Source organism: Hypanus sabinus, assembly GCF_030144855.1.
Source record: "Hypanus sabinus isolate sHypSab1 chromosome X2 unlocalized genomic scaffold, sHypSab1.hap1 SUPER_X2_unloc_3, whole genome shotgun sequence".
NCBI classification, from domain to species: Eukaryota; Metazoa; Chordata; class Chondrichthyes; order Myliobatiformes; family Dasyatidae; genus Hypanus; species Hypanus sabinus.
The window spans coordinates 1,439,021-1,453,098 of record NW_026779001.1 but is presented as its reverse complement, the minus strand read 5'-3'; the positions used below and the strand labels follow the sequence as shown (position 1 = coordinate 1,453,098).

The window sequence follows — 14,078 nt, the reverse complement described above, 5'->3', positions numbered from 1 at the left end:
ACAGCTGAGGTCTTGCTGCCCGTTGGAGAGATCTGGTGATGAGGCATTCTGCCAGATGGTCTGGACTGTCTGCTCAGGGAACCACTCCACTGTGTCCATCCAGTCCTTCTATTGCAGTAACTGCAGGACATTCCGTGCTGACCACTGTCTGGTGTTCTTGTGGTCAAAGCTGCTGGACTGAAAGAACTGTCACCAATTTCATTAACACAAGGTTCACATGGAGAAGCTTCCTGATTGTGACAGACACAGTCTCATGGGGTATTTACAGGGTAGGGGCAGGAATGATGTTTTTCCTGGCTGGGCAGTGGAACCAGGGATCGCAGACTCAAAATCCGAGGCCACCTCAGCAGGACTGAGATGAGGAGAAATTTCCCCAACACAGTGCAGTGAATATTTGGAGTTTTCTCCACAAGTTTCTTAAAGTAAACGGACATATTTAGGAGCTCGGCGATGTTGGAAACGTTTCAGGAAAGTGGCGCTGAGTGCAAAGTTCAACATGTTCTGAGTGAGGGGCAGAACAGTGCAACGGGCCGAATGGCAACGCCTGCTCCTGTTTCTTATTTTCTAAATCACGAATTTACCTTTGCAACCTTGTTCTCCCTTGGCCTTCCGCCTGTCGGATTGCACAGGGGAGCGGTGAGAGCTCCCGAGATCCATCAGCAGCCGCTGCGGTTATTTCATGCTCTTGTTATTTATCGGTGTTTCTCTTCAGCACTCTGGCTGATCTTTCACTGCCTGCTTCTGTTATCGTTACTATTCTACACTTTTTCTAAGTATGTCCGCAAGAAAATGCTTCTCCGGGTGGAACGTAGTGATTTATCTGTACTCTGATAATATTTACTTTGAAATTTGAGTTTCGGGGATTTTCCTTTAATTCTGGGGACAAACTGTGACTGACATCTCCAGCTCCCATCAGCAACCCGTCCTCACACATACACAGCCAATCAGCGATCACCGCTGGGAGAGGGATGCTCCCATTGGCTGAGGGGTGTCAGTGGGCGGGACGAGTGGGCCGGAGACCGGGAGCTGCGCCTCGGGTTTCGGCTGCACCACCGGCGGGTCGTGAATCCTTTCGAAGGCAGAGCTGGAGAGACCGGCGGAGATTCCGTGAGATGTTTCAGCTACACGGAGGCGCCCGGCCTTTCCCCGCCGAGGATCGGGGCCTGTTGTCTGGAGTTGTCTCCCAGACCCGTCCCTTCCTGCTGGGAGACGGGAGCTGCCCCGCAGCGGCTGCCGGTGGATCTCCGGAGCTCTCACCGCTCCCCTGTGCAATCCGAACGGCTGAAAACCAAGGGAGAACAAGGGGCAAAGGTAAACTCGTGCTTTAGAAAATAACGAACAGGAGCGTGTCTGGCCATTCGGCCCGTTGCGCCTATTCCATCCTTTCCACAGAATAGTCCTTTTTAAATCTTTTTATTGAGTTTAAACAAACATAAATGAAACACGAATACAAAGAGCTTGAGAGTACATAATTAATAGGTTAAGGTATAAATACAAATAGATGATAATAACCTCCCAAACTCATAGGTGTTACAAAAAATGGAGAAAATAAATTAAACAAATCCTAACCGACATGGGCCATTGCATTATATCAATTATACACAGTAACGTCAATAACTCCGCAAATAATTAAGGATATTAAAAGTAAAGTTTTGGAAAAGTAAATTTAGCTCATATGAAAATGTTGAATAAATGGTCTCCAAATTTCTTGAAAATTAACTGAAGGGTCAAAGACAACACTTCGAATTTTTTCCTAAACTCAAACAAGAAATAGTTTGAGAAAACCACTGAAATATAGTTGGAGGATTAATTTCTTTCCAGTTAAATAGGATAGATCATCTAGCCATTAATGTAAAAAAATGCAATCATCCGCCGGCTGAGGGGGGAATAAATGACTATTATCCACCATTGGTAAACTGAAAGTTGCAGAAATAGGATGCGGTTGCAATTTGATATTCAGAACTGTTGAAATAATACCAAAAACATCTTTCCAATAATTTTCCAAATGGGCAAGACTAGAACATGTGGGTCAATGAAGCAACTTCAGAATGACATCTGTGACAGGCTGGATTAACATAAGAATAAAATAGAGCGAGTTTATCCTTGGACATGTGAGCCCTATGAACAACCTTAAATTGTATTAGGCATGTTTAGCACAAATAGAAGAAAAATTGATTAATTGTAAAATGTTCTCCCACTGCTCTGTGGGTATAAGAAAATGAAGTTCTTTTTCCCATTCCTTCTTAATTTTTTCTCATAGTCCTGGCTGTATTTTCATGATCATACGATAAATGATGGCTACTAAACACTTCTGGCAAGGATTCAGAGCCAGATTTTTTTCAGTAATGTCCATTGGACATAATTTCAGAAAAGACTAACATTCAAGAAATTTCTAACTTGCAAGTATCTAAAAAAAAAGAGTTTTAGGCTGGATAGCTGTTCAAAGGACATAAAACTGTTATCTAAAAATAGATCACGAAAACATGTTATACCTTTTGTTTTCCATAACACAAAGGCTGGGTCCATAAAAGAGGGCTGGAAAAAAAAGTTAGATATCAGAGGGCTTGATAAGATAAACTTATTCAAGCCGAAGAATTTACGAAATTGAAACCATATTCTTAATGTATGTTTAACTATAGGATTAGTTATTTGTTTATTTTGTTTAGATAAAGCAAAAGGAGGCAAAGATCCTAAAATAGAAAACAATGAGAAGCCTTGTACAGATTTACACTCCAAATTTACCCATTGTGGGCAAGGTACTACGACCAATTCTCGTGTCCAAAATATTAACTATCAGATGTTAACTGCCCAGTTGTAAAATCTTAGGTTTGGCAAAGCCAAACCACCTTCCTACTTAGGCTTCTGTAAATATTTCTTACTTAATGTAGGATTTTTATTCTGCCACATGTATTAATTCGACCAACCAATGACAGAGATAATGGGGACCACCTGGTAACAAGTTGCTTGATTTGGTCAATTAAAGGTAAAAAAATAACTTTAAATAAACCCTTATGTTTCTTGCTACTTTTAATACCCAAATAAGTAAAATGATCCGTGACAACTTTAAATGGTAAGTATTTATAAATTGGAACTAGCATATTTAATGGAAATAATTCACTCTTATTAAAATTCAGTTTGTAGCCAGAAAAGCTACTAAACTGAGCAAGCAAGGATGAAACAGCAGGAATAGATCTCTCGGGGTCAGATATGTATAGTAACAAATCATCAGCATATAATGATAACTTATAAGTCCCTTACCCACGGGCAATACCAAAAATATTAGGTGATTCATAAATGGCAACGGCTAAAGGTTCCAAAGCAATGCCAAATAATAGAGGACTTGAAGGGCAGCCTTGCCTCGTACCAGGGGACAACTGATAAAAAGATTTTTGATTACTGGTAAGAACCGAAGCCAAAGGTTTATAATACATTAATATAATCAATGATATAAATTTCAAGCTGAAATTAAAATTCTGCAACGTATTAAATAAATATAATCATTCAACTCTATCGAACGCTTTTTCAGCATCTACGGAAATGACATTCTGGTATTTTAGATGAAGAAGTATAAATTATATTAATTTATTTTCTAATGTTAAAAGATGAATAACAGGTTTTAATAAATCTGGTCTGATCTTCAGAGATAATTTGAGGTAATACATTTTCTCATGTAGTGGCCAAAATTTTGGAAAAAATCGTAGAATCCGTATTCAGCAAGGATATTGGCCGATAGGATGCACATTCAGTGGGGTCTTCAACTTTTTTTAAGAATTGGAGAAATGGAGGCATCATAAAAAGATTGTGGTTATTTACTTACAGTTAACGCATCTTTAAAAATTTTACAAAGCCAAGGAGTGAGTGTAGAAGAAAAGGATTTAAAAAATTCAGCAGTATAACAGTCCGGACCAGTGGCTTTAACTGAATTCATTGAAAAAGGGAGTGGGTTCCCTTTTCCAGACCCTGCCCGGGGACTTGTGCCTCTCCTCAGAGTTATATTTTGAACCTCTCGGACAGGGACAGGGACTGGGTTCCCCTTTCTAGACCCTGCCCGGGGACTCGTGCCACTCCTCAGGGTTATATATGGAAGCTCTTGGGCAGAGACAGGGAGTGGGTTCCCCTTTCCAGACCCTGCCCAGGAACTTCCGCCACTCCTCAGGGGTATATATGGAACCTTTCTGACACAGACAGGGAGTGGGTTCCCCTTTCCCAGGCAGATGCCTGAAGGTGACCGGGAGCCACCAGAGGGGCTGATGTAATACAAGCCATGTCATGGTGGGTCGCTGAGGTAAGGGAACCCATTTGAATGACAGCCCGACTGCATGCGGATTTTGAGAATTTATCCGATAGCTACAGAAAAAAGGAGAACCCCTTGCGTACTTTATAGCTCGTTTTAAGGATATGTGAGATTTTAATGCCGGCAAACCCCTGGACAGATCAATGTGTCCAGCTGGCAGTGCAGACTTTCCTAAACTGTCTCAGGCCCAAGCCTGCCCACTCCTTTAAATTAACTAATCTCAATTCGCTGTGTCAGACCTGGCCCCGGGTGACAAAAAATTCAGATGAATAGGGAGCACAATTGACTCTTTAAAGGGACTGGGGAAAAGCGAGAGTGTGCACAGAGAGCCAGTAGTGAGGAGATGGAGTTCGGGTCCCGACGAAGAACCCAGAACGGGTGGCAGGATCGTGCGGACGGTGCAGATGAAGAGGGCACTTGGCTAAGGACAGAAAAGGAGTTTGTCGAAAGAGGGGACATTAGGCCAGAGATTGTCGCACTGCAATCACAGACAAGAATAATAAGGGGCCGGAAGAGAGCCTGGATGACAGTGATACTCGACAGAGTAACACATTTACTCTCCACAATCCCTTTGGTCCAGGATAGGGCAGGCCAGAGGGGACGGATCACAGTGATACTCGACAGAGTACCACATTTACTCTCCACAATCCCTTTGGTCCAGGATAGGGTAGGCCAGAGGGGACGGATCACAGTGATACTCGACAGAGTACCACATTTACTCTCCATAATCCCTTTGTTCCCGGATGGGGCAGATCGGAGTGGATGGATCACAGTGATACTCGACAGAGTACCACATTTACTCTCCACAATCCCTTTGGTCCTGGATAGGACAGGCCAGAGGGGACGGTGATACAGGCGGTTGTGATCAGGCTCACCACACAGGCAGGCTCTTTTCTCACTGCTGCAATCAGGTAGAAGGTACAAGAGCCTCAGGACTTGCCCCACCAGGGTCAGGGACAGTTACTACCCCTCAACCATCGGGCTGTGGAACAACACAGGACAACTGCACTCACTGGTCCATAGAGAGGCTCCCACAACAAATCATCGTACTGAGACTGTATCAAAATGAGTGAAATTGGAGGTGGTTTGACTGAGACAGATCACATTCCTGTCTCAGAATTAGAGAAATAGAATCTCACAGGATATTTACAGCGGAAGAGCTGGAATGAAGTTTCCCATAAGGTGTGGAACCAGCGCTCAGATTCTGTGACCTCGGTTCCTTAACACAGCCAAAGGAAACATCATTCCTGCATTTGTGACACCCTGTTTGCTCCGTGGCCCCCGGTATGAAGCTCAAACTGTTGCAACACCTGCCCTTTAAATTCATGGCTGAGGCTGTGTTGTGTCTGCTCACTGTTTGAGTTCGATATTAAATGAAGAACATTGAATGGGAAGGAAGGTTTGAAGACAAGAATAAAGATCTCCTCTGAAGGTATACGGGGTCCTGGTGAGAGAGTCAATACACTGTGAGACTGTGTCTGTCTCAGTCAGACGGCCTTTTATCTCTCCAATATTGAGAGAGACCCGGTCAGTATGATCTCTCCAAGGACACTACCTCACCTCCTAAATCAATCTAGGAAATCTCTTCATTCCCTTCATCCCACAGGCTGACTCCGGGAGGGAGACCAGACCTGTGCACAGTGTTCCATGTACGCTCTCACCAGGACCCCATATACCTTCAGAGGAGATCTTTATTCTTCTATTCAAACCTTCCTTCCCATTCAATGGTGAAATCTGTTTTTTTTTGTGTCTGCAGTACAATGCAGTATTTAGTAATAAAAACTACAGATTACAATTAGTATGTATAAAATTATATTTAAAGTGTAGTGCAAAAAGCGAGGGAAAATCCTGAGGAAGTGTTTATCGGCTCATTGTCCATTCAGAAATCTGACAGTGGGGAAGAAGCTGTTCCTCAACCGGGGAGTGTGTCTTCAGGGTCCTGTACATACTCCTTGATAGTAGAAATGAGAAGAGGTCATGTCCTGGGTGATTGGGGTCCTTAATGATGGATGTCACCTTTTTGTGGCATCATCTTTTGAATGTGTCCTGGATGCTGCAGAGTCCAGTGCCCATGAAGGAGCTGGCTGAGTTTACAACTTTCTGCAGCATTTTCCGATCCTGTGCAGTGGCCTCTCCACACCAGGCAGTGATGCAACCAGTTAGAATGCTCTCCACAGTACATCTGTAGAAATTTGCAAGTGTCTTTAGTGACAGACCGATTCCCCTCAGTCTCCGAATGAAATATAGCCAATGTTGTGCCTTCATTGTAACTGCATCAATATGTTGGGCCCAGGATAGTTCCTCAGAGATGATGACAGGCAGGAAATGGAAACTGCTCACCCTTTTCACTTCTGATCCCACGATGAGGACTGGTGTGTGTTCCCTCGACTTCCCCTTCCTGGATCCACAATCAATTCCTTTGTCTTCATGATGCTGAGTGCAAGGTTGTTGCTGTGACACCACTCAACTTGCTGATCTATCTCACTCCCGTACTCCTCCTCATCAGCGTCTGAAATTCCACCAACAATAGTTGTGTCATCAGCAAGTTTGTAGATGAGCCTAGACACACAGACGTGGTGTAGAGAGAGCAGAGCAGTGGGCTGAGCACGCATCGTTGAGGTGTGCCCGTGTTGATTGTCAGCAAGGAGGAGATGTTATTTCTGATTCACACAGTCTGGGGTCTCAATAGACAATAGACAATAGGTGCAGAAGTAGACCATTCGGCCCCTCGAGTCTGCACCGCCATTCTGAGATCATGGCTGATCATTCACTATCAATACCCAGTCCCTGCCTTGTCCCCATATCCCTTGATTCCCCTATCCATCAGATATCTATCTAGCTCCTTCTTGAAAGCATCCAGAGAATTGGCCTCCACTGTCTTCTGAGGCAGTGCATTCCACACCTCCACAACTCTCTGGGAGAAGAAGCTCTTCCTCAACTCTGTTTTAAATAACTGACCTCTTATTCTCAATCCATGCCCTCTGGTACTGTACTCTCCCAACATCTGGAACATATTTCCTACCTCAATCCTATCAAATCCTTTAATTATCTTATACGTTTCAATCAGATCCCCTCTCATTCTCCTCAATTCCAGCGTGTACAAGCCCGATCTCTCCAATCTCTCTGCGTAAGACAGCCCTGCCATCCCAGGAATCAACCTAGTGAATCAAGGCTGCACTTCCTCAATTGCCAAAATGTCCTTCCTTAAACCTGGAGACCAAAACTGTACACAATATTCCAGGTGTGATCTCACCAGGGCCCTGTACAAATGCAAAAGGACATCTTTGCTCTTGTACTAAATTCCCCTTGTAATAAAGGCCAACATTCCATTTGCCCTCTTCACTGCCTGTTGCACTTGCTCATTCACCTTCATTGACTGATGAACTAGGACTCCTAGGTCTCTTTGCATTTCTCCCTTACCTAACTCTACACCGTTCAGACAATGCTCTGCCCTCTTGTTCCTGCTTCCAAAGTGGATAACTTCACATTTATTCACATTGAATGACATCTGCCAAGTATCTGCCCACTCACCGAGCCTATCCAAGTCTCCCTGTATTCTCCTAACGTCCTCTTCTCATGTCACACTGCCACGCAGTTTAGTATCGTCAGCAAACTTGCTGATATAGTTTTCAATGCCCTCATCTAAATCGTTGACATAAATCGTAAAGGGCTGTGGTCCCAATACAGAGCCCTGTGGTACCCCACTAGTCACCTCCAGCCAGACCGAGAAACACCCATTCACTGCTACCCTTTGCTTTCTATCTGCCAACCAGTTTTCTATCCATGTTGAAACCCTTCCCCCAATGCCATGAGCTCTGATTTTACTCACCAATCTCCGATGTGGCACCTTATCGAATGCCTTCTGAAAATCTAGGTACACAACATCCACTGGCTTACCCTCGTCTAACATTCCTGTTACACCCTCAAAAAACTCCAACAGATTAGTCAAGCATGATTTGCCCTTGGTAAATCCATGCTGGCTCGGCCTAATCCTATTACTGCCATCAAGATGTGCCACTATTTTGTCCTTAATAATGGACTCAAGCATCTTCCCCACGACTGACGTTAGGCTAACAGGGCGATAGTTCTCCGTTTTCTCCTTCCCTCCCTTCTTGAAAAGTGGGATAACATTAACACTCTCCAATCTTCAGGAACTGATCCTGAATCTAAGGAACATTGGAAAATGATTACCAATGCATCCGCATTTTCCTGAGCCACCTCTTTTAGAGCCCTCGGATGCAGACCATCTGGACCAGGGGATTTATTAGCCTTCAGTCGTACCAGTCTACTCATCACAGTTCCTTTCCTAATGTCAATCTATCTCAATTCCTCTGATAACTTATGACCCTGGCTCATCCATACAACTGGGAGATTGCTTGTGTCCTCCCTGGTGAAGACAGATCTAAAGTACGCATTAAATTCTGTTGCCATTTCCCTGTTTCCCATAACAATTTCTCCCAATTCATTCTTCAAGGGGCCAACATTGTTCTTAACTATCTTCTTTCTCTTCACATAGCTAAAAAAGCTTTTGCTATCCCCTTTTATATTCCTGGCTAGACTGAGCTCATACCTTATTTTTTCTCTCCATATTGCTTTTTTAGTTAAGATCTGCTGTTTCTTAAAACTTTCCCAATCATCTGTATTCCCACTCATTTCGCCCTGTCATACTTCTTTTTCTTTAATGCTATACAATCTCTGACTTCCACCTCTTTGAATCCTTCCTTCTCATTGGAATGAACTGCTTTTGCATCTTTTGTATTATCCCCAAGAATATCTGCCACTGCTGATCCACTGTCTTTCCTGCCAGGGCATCCGCCCATTTAATTTTGGCCAGCTCTTCCCTCATGGCTCCGTAGTCTCCTTTATTTATTTGCAACACTGACACCTCTGATCTGCCCTTATCCCTCTCAAATTGTAGATAAAAACTTATCATGTTATGATCACTACTTCCTAATGGCTCCTTTACTTCAAGATCACTTATCAATTCCTGTTCATTACACATCACCAAGTCCAAAATAGCCTCGTTCCTGGTTGGCTCAAGCACAAGCTGTTCCAAAAATACATCCCTTAGACACTCCACAAACTCCACACAGTGCTCCTGGTGAGGATCCAGTGGCAGAAGGAGGTACAGAGGCCCAAGTTTTGGAGCTTGTTGATTACAATTGAGGGTCTGACTGTGTTGAATGCTGAGCTGTAATCATCAGCCTATCTTGTGTATTGCTATTGTCCGGGTGATCTGATGCTGATTGTGAGCCAGTGAGAATTGTTGACCGATTGTAGCGATTGGCAAATTGCAGTGGATCCCTGCACACAGACAGGAGTTGATTGACCATGACCAACCCCTCAAAGCACTTCATTACAGTAGTGAGCGTCACTGGGCGATGGTTGTTGAGGCAGGTCACCCTGGTATTTTTGGGCACCGGTATAATTGTTGACGTTCTGAAACGCGCATGTGTGTTTGCATGCTTGAGCAGAGAGACAGAGTACTTGAGGCTTTCCAGTTCGATGCAGGAATATTTCCAGTAATTGGTGTGCCTCGAAAGACGGGTCACAGTGTTGGGCCGACTATTCAGATCAGAACAAAATCATTTACCTAGCAGACTGAGCTCACAACCCGCTCTTGTGTTTCAGAGTTATTTACAAATTGAAATGTACAATTTAAAATGTGCAAAGTAAATTTATTATCAAAGTATAGGCACATCACCATGTATAATCCTGGGATTTGATTATGTTGTAAATTCAGTAAACTCAAGAACCATTATAAAATGAATGAAAGATCGCCCCCAACAGGACAAACAAAATAACCATCTGCAGAAGACAACAAAATTCAAATACAAAAGAAATAAAACCAAAAAATAACCCAGAAATAAACATCAAGAACATGAGATGAAGAGCTGTTGATTGTGTCCATTCGTTGTGGGAATAGCAAAGTTTAGGGATCTGGTCTCAATTTAGAAATTTTTTTGGTTTAGCGAATTTTTCATTATCATCTCCCAATCTCCTTAATTATTTTTTTTATCCCTTCCGTGACTGACAAAGTCTTTAAGGATTGGGATGAACTAGGTATTAAGTGTCTTTGGGACTTGTTTATCACAGGATCTCTTGCATCATTTGACCAATTGTCAAATCAATTTGCTCTCCCAAAATCACATTTTTCCAGATACCTTCAAATTAGAGATTTTCTACGTTTCCAATTAGCTACTTTTCCTATAGGTCCTGATAAAAATTTACTGGAAGATCTTTTAAATTTAACACCTTTTGTTAATGGTTCTATTACCAGTATCTATAACTTGTTGATTGATTCCAGACAAGACTTTTTAGATAAAATAAAAAAACGCTTGGGAGGATGACCTAAATTGTCAGATTTCTGATGATAGATGGAATAAAATTTTTAAACAGGTTAATAAATCATCTTTCTGTGCTCGTCATTCTCTTCTACAATTTAAAGTGGTTCATAGAGCTTACATTTCTAAACAGAAGCTGTCCAGTTTTTACCCGAATGTTTCCCCACTTTCTAATAAATGCAACTCTGCTGATGCCTCTTTAATTCATATGTTTTGGTTTTGCCTTACAATTGAAAAGATTTGGCGGGAAGTATTTCATACCTTCTCCCAACTTTTTAGGATCCAATTTGACCCAAATCCCCTTACTTCCTTGTTTGGTATTATTGCAAATGAAGACATAACTTTAAATACTCCTAACCTACAGGTTTTAGTTTTTACCTCTCTTTTAGCAAGAAGAGCAATCTTGCTTAAATGGAAGGAGTCAACCCGTCCTACACATCTTCAAAGGCTACGTAATATTATGTCGTATTTAAATTTAGAAAAGATCCGCTGCTCAGTCTTAAATTCGAAACAATCTTTTTATGATATTTTGGGACCTTTCCTAAATAACGTTTCCAATTTATAAAGTTTAACAGTGCACAGACTTTGATGTATATTTTTATCTTCTCTTCTTAAGTGAATATGTTTTTTTTTTCTAATCCATTGTCATCCATCAGCTTTTCTCTTTGGTAGTTGGTAGGGGGTTGACTTTTTATATATATATATATATATAACATTTATTTTATGATTTGATCTGTCTTTAAATTTTTGATTACCGAGTGCTATACCTTTATGTGTTATGCTATAACATCTTGATCAATATTATTACAATATATGAATGTACACAAGTTATGATGAGATGTATCTATGTGTTGCACTCTGTAAATCTTTTTTTTTCTTCTGAATAAAAATATTGTAAAAAGAAAGCAGGACCCGTTGGTTGAGTGTAATAACTGTTCCTGAACCTGGGGTTGATGCTCCTGAGACTCATGCACCTTCTTCCTGATGGCAGCATTGAGAAGAGAGCATGGCCTGGGTGGTGGGGGTCCTTGATGATGGATGCTGATTTCCTGCGACAGCACTCCACAGAGATGTGCTCAGTCGTGAGCAGAGTTTTACCTGTGATGTGCTGGGCCACATCCACTATGATGTGCTGGGCCATACTACTGAGGACAGAGAGTTCCTGCTTTCTTGTAATTGCACTTGTGTCCCGGGCTCGGGACAGATCCTCTGAAATGTTCACACTGTGGAATTTAAAGTTGCTGAACGTCTCCACCTTTGAGCCCCGATGAGGATTGCCTCATGGGTTCCTGTTTCCTCCTCCAAAGTCCAAAGCTCCAAAGCTTTTGCTCTCATTGAATGAGAGGCTGCTCTTGGACCATAAGAAGCAGAATTACGCCATTTGGCCCATCAAAACTGCTCTGCCGCTTCGTCATGGTAAATCCATTATTCCTCCCAGCCCCATTTTCCTGCCTTCGCCGCGTATCCTTTCATGCCCTGACCGATCGAAAGTCCATCAACGTCTGCCTTAGCAAAAGGAAAAGCAGCATCCGTCATCAAGGCAAGATGAGATGAGGCACCTCCCACTACATACCCATCCATTTCTGTCCCTCCCCCTCCCCACTCTCTTGCCTACAAAGCTCACTTTCACTCCTTACCATTACCTACCCAGGACAGTTTACAGTGCAGGCATTACAATAAATAATAAACAGGACAGTAGGGCAAGGGGTCAGTCCAGGCTCTGGCTATTGAGGAGTCTGATAGCTTGAGGGAAGAAACTGTTACATAGTCTGGTCATAGTCCGAATGCTTCAGAGCCTTTTCCCAGACGGCAGGAAGGAGAAGAGTTTGTATGAGGGGTGCATGGGGTCCTTCATAATGCTGTTTGCTTTGCGGATGCAGCGTGTAGTATAAATGTCTGTAATGACGGGAAGAGAGACCCCGATGATCTTCTCAGCTGACCTCACTATCCGCTGCCGGGTCTTGCGATCCGAGATGGTGCAATTGCTGAACCAGGCAGTGATGCAGCTGCTCGGGATGCTCTCAATACAACCTCTGTAGAATATGATGAGGATTGGGGGGGGGGGGGGTGATGGACTTTCCTCAGCATCCGGAGAAAGCAGAGATGCTGCTGGGCTTTCTTTGCTTTGGAACTGCTGTTGAGGGTCCAGGTGAGATTCTCCGTCAAGAAATTTGGTGCTCTTAACGATCTCCTCTGAGGAGCCGTCGATGCTCAGCGGGGAGTGGTCGCTCCGTGCCCTCCTGAAGACAACATCCATCTCTTTCGCTTTGCTCACATTCAGAGGCAGGTTGTTGGCTCTGCACCAGTCCGTTAGCCGCTGCACCTCCTCTCTGTAAGCTGACTCGTTGTTCTTGCTGATGAGACCCACCACGGTTGTGTCATCGGTGAACTTGATGACGTGGTTCGATCTGTGTGTTGCAGCACAGTCGTGGGGCAGCAGAGTGAACAGCAGGCTCAGCTACTGTATGAGGTTGGTGGTGGTGCTGGGAGATCCCCAGAGTCAAGATGGTTGGTGATGGTGTGGGAGACGATGTCCTGGTGTTCCTTACTGGGGTCCAGTTCGAGGGGTAAGTAGGAGGAGGTGTCTGAGAGTTGGCGATGGGCCTCTGCAAGGAAGGGGTCAGTCCGACAGACTACTACAGCACCTCCGCTATCTGCAGGTTTGATGGTGAGTTTAGGATCAGTGAAGTGGGGGTGGAGAGTCCAACGTTCAGACGGAGTGAGGCTGGAATTGGAGAGAGGACGTTGAAGTCCAGACGGTTAATGTCCCGTCAAAAGACTTAGTGGGGTCCTGTTCAAATTCCTGTGGCTTCTTTATGCCCCTTCCGATGTCAGCACATCTTTTCTTAGACATGGGGCCGGAAACTGCTCACAATGCTCCACGTGAGGCCTCTTTGTAAAGCCTCACCAATGCGTCCTTGCTTTTCCTCTCGAAGTGAATGTCAACATCACTGAGAACTTCCTCAACATCGACTCAACCTGCAAATTATCCTTCAGGGAATCCTACACGAGGATTCAGAAGTCCCTTTAATTTTTTATGTTTAACTTTACCTCCCTTAATCGAAGGATTCTGCAGAGAGTGGTGTGGACAGCCCAGCGCATCTGTAGGTGTGAACTTCTCATGATTCAGGAAATTTACAAAGACAGACGGATAAAAAGGGTCCGCAGGATCATGGGGCACCCGAGTCACTACAATCAAGATCTATTCCAGCTGCAACCATCCGGGCAACGCTACCGCAGTATAAAAGCCAGGACCAACAGGCTCCAGGACAGCTTCTTCCACTATGCCATCAGACTGCTTAACTCACACTGATTTGAGTGTAATTCTACGTTACGCTGACTGCTCTGTTTATTATAAATTACTATGATTGCACATGGCACATTTCGACGGAGGCATAACGTAAACATTTTGTGAATGATGTGAGGAATAAAGTCATTTC

The 14,078-nt window shown here is 43.5% G+C and overlaps 1 protein-coding gene across 1 annotated transcript in view; it reads right to left on the bottom strand.

Moving 5' to 3' along the window:
• Positions 1-11,569: 11,569 nt before the first annotated feature.
• LOC132385856 (gastrula zinc finger protein XlCGF26.1-like) overlaps positions 11,570-14,078 on the bottom strand; it is a 260,710-nt gene continuing 258,201 nt past the window's right edge. Inside the window, exon 2 of the transcript XR_009509318.1 lies at positions 11,570-12,144. The gene's annotated coding sequence lies outside the window, so the exon portion shown is untranslated. The remainder of the gene's footprint in view (positions 12,145-14,078) is intronic.